The sequence below is a fragment of the Corvus moneduloides genome, chromosome 6 (genome assembly GCF_009650955.1).
Source record: "Corvus moneduloides isolate bCorMon1 chromosome 6, bCorMon1.pri, whole genome shotgun sequence".
In the NCBI taxonomy this organism is placed as follows: domain Eukaryota; kingdom Metazoa; phylum Chordata; class Aves; order Passeriformes; family Corvidae; genus Corvus; species Corvus moneduloides.
The window spans coordinates 62,962,589-62,975,231 of record NC_045481.1 but is presented as its reverse complement, the minus strand read 5'-3'; the positions used below and the strand labels follow the sequence as shown (position 1 = coordinate 62,975,231).

The window sequence follows — 12,643 nt, the reverse complement described above, 5'->3', positions numbered from 1 at the left end:
TGCTCCTCCTAAAACTACCCCTGAATTCCAGATGGTTTGGGTAGGAAGGGACCTTAAAATCACCCCATTCTATCCCCCCTTGCCATGGGCAGGGACACCTCCCACTATCCCAGGCTGCTCCAAACCCCATCCAACCTGGCCTTGGACACTGCCAGGGATCCAGGGGCAGCCACAACTTCTCTGGAAAACCCATTCCAGGGCCTCACCACCCTCACAAGGAAGCACCTCTTCCCAATATCCCATCTATCCCTGCCCTCTGGCAATGGGAAGCCTTCTCCCCTTTAGGCACTGGAAGAGGCTCTAAGGTCTCCCTGGAGCCTTCTCTTGTCCAGGCTGAACATTCCCAGCAACCCCAGCCTGTCTTCAAACCATGTCTGAATTGAACAGGGAAAACATCACCTTTCCTGCAGCAAATTCCAGCAGGATCATCCTCAGGGCTGTACCTGGATTTGGCACCTGGCTGCTGGGCATCCTGGACCACAGCCAGGTGATCCCAATCCCTCTCTACTGAACCCAGTAACTCCGCAGCTTTTGGAAAGCAAAGGAAAGCAATTCCATTTTCCCAAAGACAAAAAAATTCACCTCAAAGCTTGCCCAGGGAAGTTGGCAACCCTCGGAAAACGGGAAGGATCCCTGCTCCAACAGCACAGGGATGCTTTTTGCAATTGATTTCTCTGGGAAGAGCCACCTTTCCCCTCGTCCAGCAGATATGAATTCCACATTTGAATTTATAATCCAAACAGGATCATAAGGAAAAAAGCTGTATATTGGGATCTACTCCAGGACAAGCCCCTGGCTCCCAGCCCGACCAGTTTGAGGCTGCTGGAAAAGAAAGTCCTTTTTCCTCTCATTCTCGAGGCAACGTGTGGCCATCCCGGTAATTAAATGGAGCGCCTCTGCAGCGATTCCTTCGGCAGGATTTGTCCAGGTGTGGATTTTTCCGCCTTTCCTTTAATTATCTTATAATTAACCATGAAGTATCCAATCATCCAGAGCTTTTTCAATTAAGCTTCAAAAGGAAATGCCTGGAAGAGCTCTTGGCGGGAATGTTCTTATCAGCCAGGAAGAGATCACAGGCACCAGAGCTGGGGTTCGGTGACTCACTCCGTTATTGCCGGGGCAAGTGAACTTCCAAAGCTGGAAAAAACTCCTTTATTCCACCTTTTTCAGTTCACATCCTCATCCCTGATCGGAGCTCAGAGGCCTGGGAGCAACACTGTATTGTAATTAACACAGCTGATTAAGGAATAATGAAGCTCCGAAGGATCAGGAATTATCCCAGCCCAGGTCCAACTCCTCTCCATCCCAATCCTGCACCTCTTCTTCCCTCAATTCCTTCCCTCAGCCTTAAATTCTGAGCACAGGCACAAATGAGATCTCCTACAGTTCTTCTCCAGGCAGTAAGGGGAAATATTCCCAGTCTTTTTCATAGGGAATAACAGGAATTTTGCCTGCATCCCTGTGGACAACCCACAGGAACACCAAAAAATCCCAGGCTGAGACCTTCTGTGTGTCCAACAGCAAGGACAAACGGATCATGGAATTGTTCACGTTGGAAAAGCCCTCCATGATCATCCAGTCCAACATTCCCCCAGCACTGCCAAGGCCACCACTGTCCCAAGTGCCACATCCACATGGATTTTAAATCCTTCCAGGAATGGGGACTCCGCCACTGGAGTCTGTTGCAATGCTTTACAACCCTTTCCATGAAGGAACTTTCCCTACTGTCCAACTTAAAACTCCCCCTGGCACAACTCAGGTGTCACTTGTCACCTGGCTTGTCAGACAGCTTTGATTTTTTTCCCAAAATACCAAGAGAATTCCAAATGTCTCTTGGAGAAGGTATCTCTTGAGCACTCCTAACAGCTCCCAGAATTCCAGGAGCTTCTCACACACCTTCCCAGCCATGTTCCTGACAGTCTTTCCCACATTCCACAGACAGCATACCTTCTCCAGAGGGGAAAAAAAAGAAATCAACCTATGTCTCCAGCTTCTGACATTCCCATTTTTGCAACCTCAAGAGCCCATGGATACTTAAGGATTTTATTTTCATTGCAAAGAGGGAAACAGTGGGGCAGACAGACCCAGGGAATATCCAGCTCCAGCATCTAGCCTGGAATTGTCCAGCACAGTATGAACCCAAGCATTCCTTAAGCTGGAAAAAATGAGTGTGCACAGGTTTCTTCCTCCCTCCACCGTATTCCTTGCTCCCCGCTGGGATCAGTGTCCAGCAGAAGAGCTCAAACGATCCCTCTCAAGCCAGGGAGTAAGATTATGGAATGACACTAGGAATACTTCCCCCCCTCAGTTAAATGATTTCCTGGCTGGAATTTTCAAGGTGTTTCAGCTGCCAGCCTGAAGTGAAGCTGGAAAAGGTAAAAAGGACACTGGGATGACCCCGTCCCTTTCCATGAGGAGGTTTTAAATTCCAGCACCAGCAGCCTACACATCCCTTCTTCCCTCTCTCCCTCCTCCTCTCCCTGACAAGCCAGGGAGGAGACAACACAGCAAAATGGGAAAATTCCGTGTTTCCACCAGGAAAGCAGTGTGGGGAGAGCAGGGGACAATCCAGGCTCCGAACGTGTTGGGATAAAAAAATCTCACCTCCGCCCTCATCCAGCTCTTCCCAAGTCCACCACAGGATTTAGCACAACCAGGATGGGAGCCAAAGAATCCAGAGGTAAACATCCAAGAGAAAACAAGGAGGCAAGGGGTTGGAATCACTGGGAGAGGCCAGCAGGAGCTGCCTCTTTAAAAGAGCCCTCCCTCAGCTGCCGGCACCCAGGAATCCCATTCCTGCTCCGGGCTGCCAGCAAGGAGTGACCTCTGGAGAACGCGGATCCGTCCACTGGCAGCACGCAACTCACCCCTTTTCCCTCCTACAATGTTCCAACACCCCCATTTTAGGGAAATCTGAGGCACAATTCCGTGGTTTTCTGCAGGGAAGAACAGAAGCTCTGAATCCCCCACGTTTCTGGGGTGGGCTTTTCCCCCGCTCCAGGAGGAAGATGAAATCATGCTCCCAAAATAGTTCCAAGGAAAAAGGCTCCAAGGAAGGCAGAGCTCCCCTTCAACTGGAGAGCCGAAACTTCCCTGCACTCCAAAGGGATGGATGAACTCAAATTCCATTCTACAGCACCAGAAACATGGAAAATTGAAGTAATAAAGTACCAAGTCATAATTAATAACAGCCACTAATTAATGGAAAATCCAAATTTGGGGGGCAAAAAGACAATCCCATTACTATAAAATAAGGGATGACAACCTTCAGGCAGAAGCCCCAAATCCCAGATTTATGCTAAATGAAGGGATTGTATCCCTCAGGCAGGAGTCTTGGATGCACTGACCACAACGCAGCCACGGTGCAGAGGCAGAAGAGCCCTTGGGAAGTTCCCACAGGGAAAAAACTCCGCAGCTGCTTCAGTCAGGATCCCGACACACCGAAATCCAGGCCCCATCCCACAGCAGGTGCCTGTTTTCGGTTGGACCTGGCTGGAAACCCATTAAAACCCCACAGTTCTTCCTTAATTGACCTCTCATCTTCTTCCCATTTCAGTTTTCCAGGTGGACTTTGGGACGGCCGTTCCTCTTCCCTCACACAATGCAGCTGTTTTCCCGGCTCTCCCCCACTCCCAACATTTCTGAACACACGTGGGGCGATATTCCCAGGAAGAGGCATGCAGACAGGGCTGGGCAAAGTCCCATATTCCTTGGGAGCTACTTAAACAACAGCTGCACTGGGGGGAAAAAATGGATTTCTCTGTCCTGAACATCTTATCTGCTTCCAAGGAGGTGGGAAAAGCAGATTAAGGAACAGCTGAGCCTGGAAAACTCATCCCAAAGGGGCTCCTAACCCTGCTCCACAAGCATCCAGAATCCAGGGTGGTCTTTTTGCTGCCGCTCTCTCTAAAAAAAGGAGCACCGGGCTGCTGAGTCAGCAAAACAACAGCAGGGCGGATTCGGGCATCTCCTTATCCAACTTGTAATTAACTCCGAGGCCACAGAGCAGCCTGGAACGGGACAACTCAGAGTCAGGAGCCAACCGGGACAGAAGGAATCTTGGTTTCCCACTTGAGTCAGAAATTGAATCCCTTTCCCATCTTTCTTGACAAATCTCCTTATAAATGAGAACTCCAAGCCTTGCAACTCCCTGTTCCCATAGGAACATGAGAACTTCCAACCTCATCTCCTTTTCCAGGAGCAGCAATGCCTAATGGAGCCTCGGCAGCAGGAATACGATAAATATTGGGAAAGGTAAAAGAACACTGCTCTCCTTTTTCCTACAAAAAGGGAGCAGCAGCCACAGTCCTGAGGGCCACCACGTCTTGTGTAATCCTAAATTCCTCCCTCTTCCTCTCTCCTAATTGGATTTGTCACTTTTTCTCCTCAAGAAATCCAGAGCTTAAACAAAAGCTCCAATGCGAAATGCAAATCCCTGGAAAACCTTTGGAGCTAGCTGTAAGGAGCTGAGCAAACACCAGGATAGCTGTATAAAGTACAGGGAAACAAATGGTCATGTTGTCTGGGAACAGGATCTCCCGCTTCTCCAGGCCTGGACAACCAGGAATTCCAGTATCCCACCCTCCAGCACAACACCTTGCACCTCCAGACGTTGAGGCAGAAGATCCATCTGCTTTCATCCTATCCATATAAAACCTCCAGGCCCTGACACGCTGAAATGATGGAAGTACTCCAGAGGGAAAAGGGGATTCGCTCCCACTCTCCACCCAACCAACTTCCCTAAATACTAAGGTTAAACCAAACGGCACCTGCTGGAAGAACGGAAAGGCCAACTCACTGTTTTTTGGGAACGTTGAGCCCTCGTGCTCCGGAGCGGAGGCTCCGGGGCTGTGTTTTCCATGCCAGGCAGGAGGGAGTGTTTTGGCCCAGCCCCAGGGAACTCAGAGCCGACCGGTTCGCCAAACAAATCCATGTGAACATTGGGATTTTGGTGTCATAAATCAGGTGCTTTCAGGTGAAAAGGTTCCGGATTGCTCCGACCACACCCTTCCATGCTTTTTGCACTCCAAAGGGAGGCATTTCCCAGCTCTGGCACACACAAGGCAAAATCTGCAGCTGCAGGAGCAGGAACCAGGATGAGTTCTTCCCATTCCACCTGGTTTTCCAAAACCCCCCTGCCTAGGCTTTCCTGGAAAGAGAGGCCTCATTCCTTGGCAGTGGGAAGCGCCTCTCGCTCCCCTCAATCCATATCCCGCTTCCAGATGTTGATCAACGAAGAGTTAACAAGAAAAATGAGGAGAGCAGCTGGAAAACGACAGGATAAATACAATGGCAGCTGGGAACACCAAGGACAACGGGAGCGGGATTTCCATGATCCCTGTGGATCCCTTCCAACTTGGGATATCCTATGACTGACTTGTCTGTTGCGCAACATCCCAAGGTTTTAAGAGGATAAGCGGCTGAGGAGAGTCCAGGATCCTCCGTGTTGGAGAGATTCCCACGTTCCCTTGGGCAACTCCGCCTCTTCCTCGGCCTGCCCAGGTGACACCTCCCCAGCACCTCGTCCACCCGGTCGGAGCTGCCACGGAACGCTGAACTAATCCGACCCCTGGGATGAGCATCCAGTGAACAAACACAGCGCATTCCCTTCCGCTCTCCTGAGCCAGAAGGATTTGGGTGAGCCCAGAGCCGTTAAAAGCCACCTCGGATCAGTTCCGCTGCCTGAACCCCCTCAGTGTATCCCAAAAATCCGGAACCGAGAGCCCTTACCGGGCTTGCGGATGACGTAATTCCAAAAGTTCACTTCCCTGTCTTGTCGCCCCCCAGGAGAAGGAAAATCTGGCAGGATCATCCCCTTGAGGACCAAATTAACCTCGTGTGTCCCAAGGAATAAAGGCTAAATGTGACAATCCTTGGAGTTCCTGCCCAGAAATAGTGGGAAACCAGGGTTCCAAGCCATTCCAGGGAACAAACACCCAAGGAGCCAGCAAATCCATGGACACAAAATGTGGGTTATGCTATGAAGGACATGGGAAGAGCTGGGAACATCAAACCCCTCAGGAGCACCTGGCCTGCCCATAGAGGATCATGGAATTGTTAAGGTTGGAAAAGACTTGGATCATCAAATCCAACAATTAACCCACTAACCCATGTCCCCCAGGCATCACATCCGCATGGATTTTAAATCCCTTCAGGAATGGGGACCCCACCACTGCCCTGGGCAGCATCTTCCAGTGCTTTACAACTCCTTCCATGAAGAGATATTCCCAATATCCAGCCTAAACCTCCCCTGGTGCAACTTGAGGCTGTTCCCTCCGGTCCTGTCATTTGTTCCCTGGGAGAAGAGCCCAATCCCACCTGGCTCCCACATCCAGTCACGGATTTGTAAGGAATGAGAAGGTCCCCCTGATCCTCCTTTTCTCCAGGATAAAACACATCCTGCAGACTCGCACGTTAGATAACAGAGAAACTTCCAGCATTGGCATGTTCCCGACTTCCCTCCCCAAATTCCTGCTCCCCACCTCACAAGGGAATTTCACCGGCTCTGCCAGTATTCCCAGGAGGCTCCACACTTACTCAGCCGCCCATTCCCGAGCGTTTTCTGCAGCTTCCCACGTGCTTCCCACCTCCCAAGCCGCCTCTCCCCGTTCCTCCGCCCTCATCCAAGGGGAACACAAAGTCAGAGCAAGGCCTCGGAGAATCCCGAAATTCTCCTTGCCTGCTGGGATTCCATAAGGCAAAGAGTTCCATGCAACAAAGCTCTCTACCTCTGGCTCTTCCAGGCCTTGGAATAACTGAGGATAACACTGGATTTGGGGATGTGCCCATTTCCTACTGAGCTAAATTCCATTATGGCACTGGAGGTGTTCAAACGGGCTCGGGAAGAAAACATGATCCCTTGTTTTTTTAAGGGCCAAAAGACCTTTTTCCAAAAGCAACACATTGATCCAGGAATAGCCACAAAACTTAGAGGGAACAAGGTTTTCCAGACAAAGCAGCCTGTGGCTTCCTGCAGAAGTTTTAACACCACATTTCCACAAAGGGAAAGGGAATTTTGCCCCTGGATTAGTCAGTGGATTTTGAGGAAAGCTCTGATCCTTCCAGTTTTGGAACATGGATGCCTCTTTTTCCACTAGAAAATGAGGGAAAACTGACAAAGGGAGAGGGAAGAGCAATCCCACAGAGAGCAGGATCTCTCCAGGAAATTTGCCCTTATTCCCCACTCTATCCAGGGAGGAAAATGAGCAGCACAAATCACAAATTCCTGCTTTTCTGGGAAGTTTTTCTCCTTCCTCTGACAGGGCATGTGTTTTCCCCTCTCCAAGGAAAAATCCAGTTCATCCCTGAATGCTCTCATTTGGGGAAGTGCTGGTTGTCATTAGCGGATGCTCCGGTGCCATGGAGATGGTGACAAACAACTGAATCAGCTGGAAAAAACCCGGAGTCACAGAAAGGGGAATGTGCTTCCAAAGGTTAAATGTGGCCCAGAGGAAAAAGAAGAACATTTTTGGGATCTGGATATCACCAAGAAATAGGATGCCCAGGGAAGTTGTGGATCCATGGAAGTGTCCAAGGCCAGGTTGGATGGGGCTGGAAGCAACCTGGGATAGAGGATGAGCTTTAAGGCCCCTTCCAACCCAAACCATTCCAGGATTCTAACCATGGGATCCAAGCAGAGCAGGATCCACTTTTTTCAGGACAATCCCTGGCTGGCTGAGACGCTGGAAACTCCCGAGCAGCACCTGCCCTGTTCTGATTTTCTGGGAGGTGAAACAGTTCATTTCCCACGGGAGAAACCAGCACCAATTTGCAGGATCATTTAGCAGATCCAATGGGAAAAGCCAAGCCTCCAGAGGCTCCCAGTTTGGAGCTGAAATCCATATTCCAAAAATACATCAAGGCTGTGTCAACACCAGGGATCTGGGCTGCAAAGACAAGCCATGACAGAATATTCAATTTCATCCCAAAGGATGCAGAGCTGTGGAAATTCCAACTTCCAGCAGACATGGAGCAGCAGGACACATCCAAATGGGAACCTTCCAGGGAAGAAAAGCACCTTTCAGGGAAGAAAGGACTGAATTCCACCCCAACCTGCCCATTTTCTCTTTACTGCACTGAACTATAAAAGGATCGTCCTGAATTTTCCTGTTTCTTCCCATTATCCAGTTCAAATGTTTTAAGGTGGCCCGAGGGATTCAGCATTTTATTCCAAAAGAGTAAGGATAAGGATTCTGTCCTGCAGCCTGCCTGGATCCAAACTCAGGATCACTCAGGTCTGTGGTGACAATCAAACCTCCAGGCCAAGAAATCCCAAGGAAACATGTTCCAGAGGAAAAAAGCCATGGAAAATGCTCATTTAAGGTGGCATTCCCACCTTTACTAATGGGTACAAGTGAGCTGCACTGGGATTTTTGCCACTGACTTCTGATGAAATGGCAAGTGGAAAACACCAGGAGAACTTGGAATTGAAGGCTCTAAATTACATCTTGTATCCGGTTTCCAGGGAAAAATTCCTATTGAGCTCAAAGCCATGCCTGAGGAACCTCCTTGTTTTAATTCCACACCAAGGGAACACACAGGAATCAAAACCTCAGCTGGAAGGGAATGAAAAGCCAGGAATTTTCATGCAATTCCACACATCTTTGAAGAGGAGCTCAGAAGGCTCCTCAGAGAGGGGGAGAAATGCCAATGGATGGGGTGGGATGAGGATTTTCAGGGATCTGCACAAGGGCAGTTAAGGAAGGATTTGAGTTAAAAAAGAAACTCCTGGATTAAGAGCCCGGGACAGAATTCCTGACAGTCTCTGCCTGCCATGCAGATTTCCAGCTCCTGCTGCAAGGAAGAGGAAAATAATCCAACGCTTTTTTATTTCATCTTTCCAAAGAGATCCAGAGCTAAGGGATCCACGTGCCTTCCCCTGGGAAGGAGGGGAGAAAGGACAAAAAAGGAGGAAAGAGCAGAAGGAATGCCTGAAGGTACAGGGCACGTTTTTCCTAAAGCTCTGCAGGAGTCACATCCTGGATCCAAAAGCCCCCCTAAGGTCCAGCAGCACTTTTGTCCATATTTCAGGGCAGGATATTCCTCAGCAGGACAAACTTTCCCATTTCTAATCAAAACCTGGAAAACCATTTCAATTCCCTCCATCCTCAAAGTTCCAAGCTGGGCAGGTGCTGCACCTGGCAAATTTTCCAGGTTTTGGGGGTTTTTTCCGCCCTGATTTCTCCTTAAAAATCCACAAAATATAAGAGCACACCTAAATGAACAATATCCTGTATGGAATAATGAAAATAGCAGCTCCCAACTGGCGTGAAGAGCCGGATTGACTCCCATCTATCCCAGCAGGAATAAACATCCCGGCGCTCTCCGCAGATCCCACAAAAGTCCATTTGTCACACTCCCCATGGCACAAAGGCCACTTTCATCCGCTCCCAGCTCCCGAGAAACTCCGGCCCTGCAGCTCTGAGAGCGGATTCAAATGGTTTCACTCACCCCATCTCAACTGCTGCGCCTTGAACTGGAAATTCCTCAAACTCCAGGGCTGGATCCAGCTCGGGATGTTCTTATTCATCAGCTGGATTGCTGTTGGGAGCAGAGGTGGAACCAAGGGTTATTTATTTGGGAAAGATGGAACGGGAAGGGAGGAAAAGCAGGGTGCAGGCTCCCCAAAATAAAGCTGCGTGGTCTAGGGGAGGTATAAAGGTTTAATTCCCCCAAAAAAAAAAAGCTTTCGGATGGGACAGGGATGTTTGGGACAGAAGGGAATTCCTGCTGGTTTAGTCCAAGGAAGTTTCACAAATGACAGCCAGGCCTGGGAATGACTGGAAGCTTCTCCAAACTCTTCTCCATCCAAAGCTGAGCAGCATCCTGAACTTTACACCCTCCAGTTTTAACACTTTTCCTCCCTACATCTTTCCAGCTGCCTGGAAAAGACCCCCAAACCCCAGGATTATGCCGCTTTAAGGAAAATTTTCTAATGCACAAAAGCCTTAAATCCTGATTTTGCAAACCCATACAATGATACGGCAGCTCCGAAATCCAAGTGACCTCGTTTGGAGCAGCCAGCTCCCAATTAATTAACTTCCACGAGGAGGGAGAGCACAAGGAACAGGACTGAGATTCCCACACAAAGTCCAAAAAAAATCCCCAAGCAGGGGTTTCTTTTTGGTTCCTCTAATTGTTTGTCCAGGGAATTTTAACAAAGTTCCAAAACATAGGATTTTGAGGGGTTTTTCCCCACATTTTTGGTCATTGGGAGGAGCATTTTCAGCCTTCCCGCTTTCCCTCCTGGCACGGCACTTTCCTCAAATCCCATCGTTGCACAACTGCTCCTTCCCAGCCCTCTGGAAACAGAACAAGTGGACACAGCCCAGAGAAGTTTCCCTTTCTCACCGCCCTTTTCCCAGCAACCACAGAGCTGCCAGGGATTTACAGCATTCCCTGTCTCTGGGATCCGGATCTGGCTGTGCAGGTAGAGGGCAAAAAGTGCCCAGTGCCTTAATTTAAACTGGAATTCGGGTCAAATCTGGATTTTTTTAGGCCAGCACTGACAAAATCAGCCCACAGTCCATATCCTTAAATCCCTGATTTTGACCCCCTGCAGCAGAGCTGCCAACTCCCAACTTTCTGATTTAAATTCCCATTTAAAGGGGGAATTTTATCCTGCTCCTGGCTGAAGGGTTTTGGCTGCAGAAATTCCAGGTTATTTGTATCATTTACCACGTAACAGATGCTTTTCCAAATCTCTTGTCCCTGTCAGCCATTCCCGATCCCCTCGGCCATTCCCCGTCCAAGCTGGCACTGCTGGAATTTCACCAGCAGCTTTAAGACCCCCATGCAACTTTTATGACCCCGACAACCATCACCTGGCACAGCGAACACCTTCCCCCAGCTCAGGTTTCCCACTTGGAAAGCTTTTTCCAGCGGTGCCCACGGGATACACCAACGCCAGAATCACGGAGAGTCCGAAGCTTTCCAAGAGCCACTTCCCACAATTTCACTATCTCCCACTTAAGAACACTCACCCTGACCACAAAAACTCGGGTGCTGCTCCCTGTCCTGCCAGGAGGCTGCAGCAAGTCATCCCCACTAAGTTTCATCCAGGTGGGAGATTCCCACCTTGGAATACCCCTCTCCTTTAAAACCGTTTCCCAGAGCTGTGCTGCTTTCATGGTCCCGGGGTTATATATCCTGCCTTTGGGAATCACTGTGTGAATTCCCACCTGGAGCACGCTCTAAGGACCATGCCGTGCACCAGGCTCGGCAATCCCCATTCCCACATTCCCAGTGCCAACTGAAGCCTGTCCCAAACACACCAGCAGGCACTAATTCCCAGAACTGGGCACAGCGGGAATTCTGGCTGAGCAGCCTGGCAGCATCCCAGCTCCAAGACCTCGGAGCGACATCTTCCTTACTTTTATAAGGATATATCACTTCCGCAGCTGCCTGCGAGCCTAAATTTGGGATTTTTGCGGCCACGGCTCAGCATCCGCCCGCGTTGCTCAAGTCAGGTACCATTCCCTGCGGGAAGTAATAAAAGCTGGGAGCAAGAATCCCTGTGTCACACCCACATCCACACCGCAGCCTCTCCTCCCTGGACATCCAGCAGCAGCGCTCCCGCCTCCCACCGCAGGACCCCGAATCCCAAACCCGGGGATCACCTTCACGCCCCGCACCTGCCCGGGCCAGGATGGCGCCTTTCCAGGGCCGCAGGTGGCAGCCCACCGCTTCCCAGGGCGCGCAGGCCACACGCAGCGGGGCCCTCCCGGCGGGAACGCCGCGCTTCCCGCGGGATCCAGACCCCCGGGCCGCCACGGGCCTGCACCCGAGCGGGGCGGGGGGCGGCGGCGGGCGCACCCCCGGCCCTCCCAGCGCCCTCCCGGCTCCCCCGCACCTGCCGCAGCGCCGGCCCCCGCTGCCGCATTCCCATCGCCGGCCCTCACCTCGCTGCCGCTGCCTCGGGAGCGCCGCGGCCGCCGCCGCCTCCTCCATGCCGGGGGCCCTGCGGCCCCCGATTCTCCAACGCCGCCTCCGCCCTGCCGGGGCCGCCCCCGCTTCGCCGGGGCCGCCCACTGCGTCAACTGCGTAAGGGCCGCTACGCAACCTGCGGTCGCCACGGCAACGGGGGGTGCGGGGCGCCGTGGCGCCGCCTGGCGGCGGCCGGCGACAGTGCCACGGGGCGGGGCAATCCCGGGCTGGCCGCGGTTCCAGCCGGGAATCCTCGCTGGGATCCAAGCAAACCCCACCTGCTGCGAGCAGAGGCCTCCGCTGGGCTGGGGGTCACCTGCGCTACCGACGTTATCACGGAAAGATCGCACAAGAATCACGGAAGGATCCCACAAGAACCAATTCCCTTGGAGAAGACCTCCAGGACCACGGAGTCCAGCCCGTGACAATCCCCACCTTGTCCCCAGCCCAGAGCACTGAGTGCCCCCTCCAGGCCTTCCCTGGACACCTCCAGGGAGGAGACTCCAAACCTCCCTGGGCAGCCCCTTCCAATGGCTGACAGCCCTTTCCATGAGGAAATTCCTTCTTGGTGTCCAACCTGAACCTGCCCTGGCACAGCTTGAGGCCATTTCCTCCTGTCCTGTCTCTGTTCCCTGGGAGCACAGCCCGACCCCCACCTGCCTCTTCCCCTCCAACCGGGGAATTTAGGAAGCAACAAAATCTCCCCTCAGCCACACCT

General features: G+C 51.5%; 1 protein-coding gene across 3 annotated transcripts in view; it reads right to left on the bottom strand.

The window, feature by feature from the left end:
• The window catches only part of DAGLA (diacylglycerol lipase alpha), a 57,033-nt gene extending 45,013 nt beyond the window's left edge, over positions 1 to 12,020 (bottom strand). Inside the window, exons 1-3 of one of the 3 annotated variants that reach the window (XM_032111762.1) lie at positions 11,901 to 12,020; positions 11,373 to 11,478; positions 9,451 to 9,540 (exon numbers count right to left, since the gene is read on the bottom strand). The gene's annotated coding sequence lies outside the window, so the exon portion shown is untranslated. Of the gene's footprint in view, positions 1 to 9,450; positions 9,541 to 11,372; positions 11,479 to 11,851 lie in introns of all 3 variants that reach the window. The other 2 variants (XM_032111763.1, XM_032111761.1) reach the window with 2 other exon arrangements.
• Positions 12,021 to 12,643: the final 623 nt, after the last annotated feature.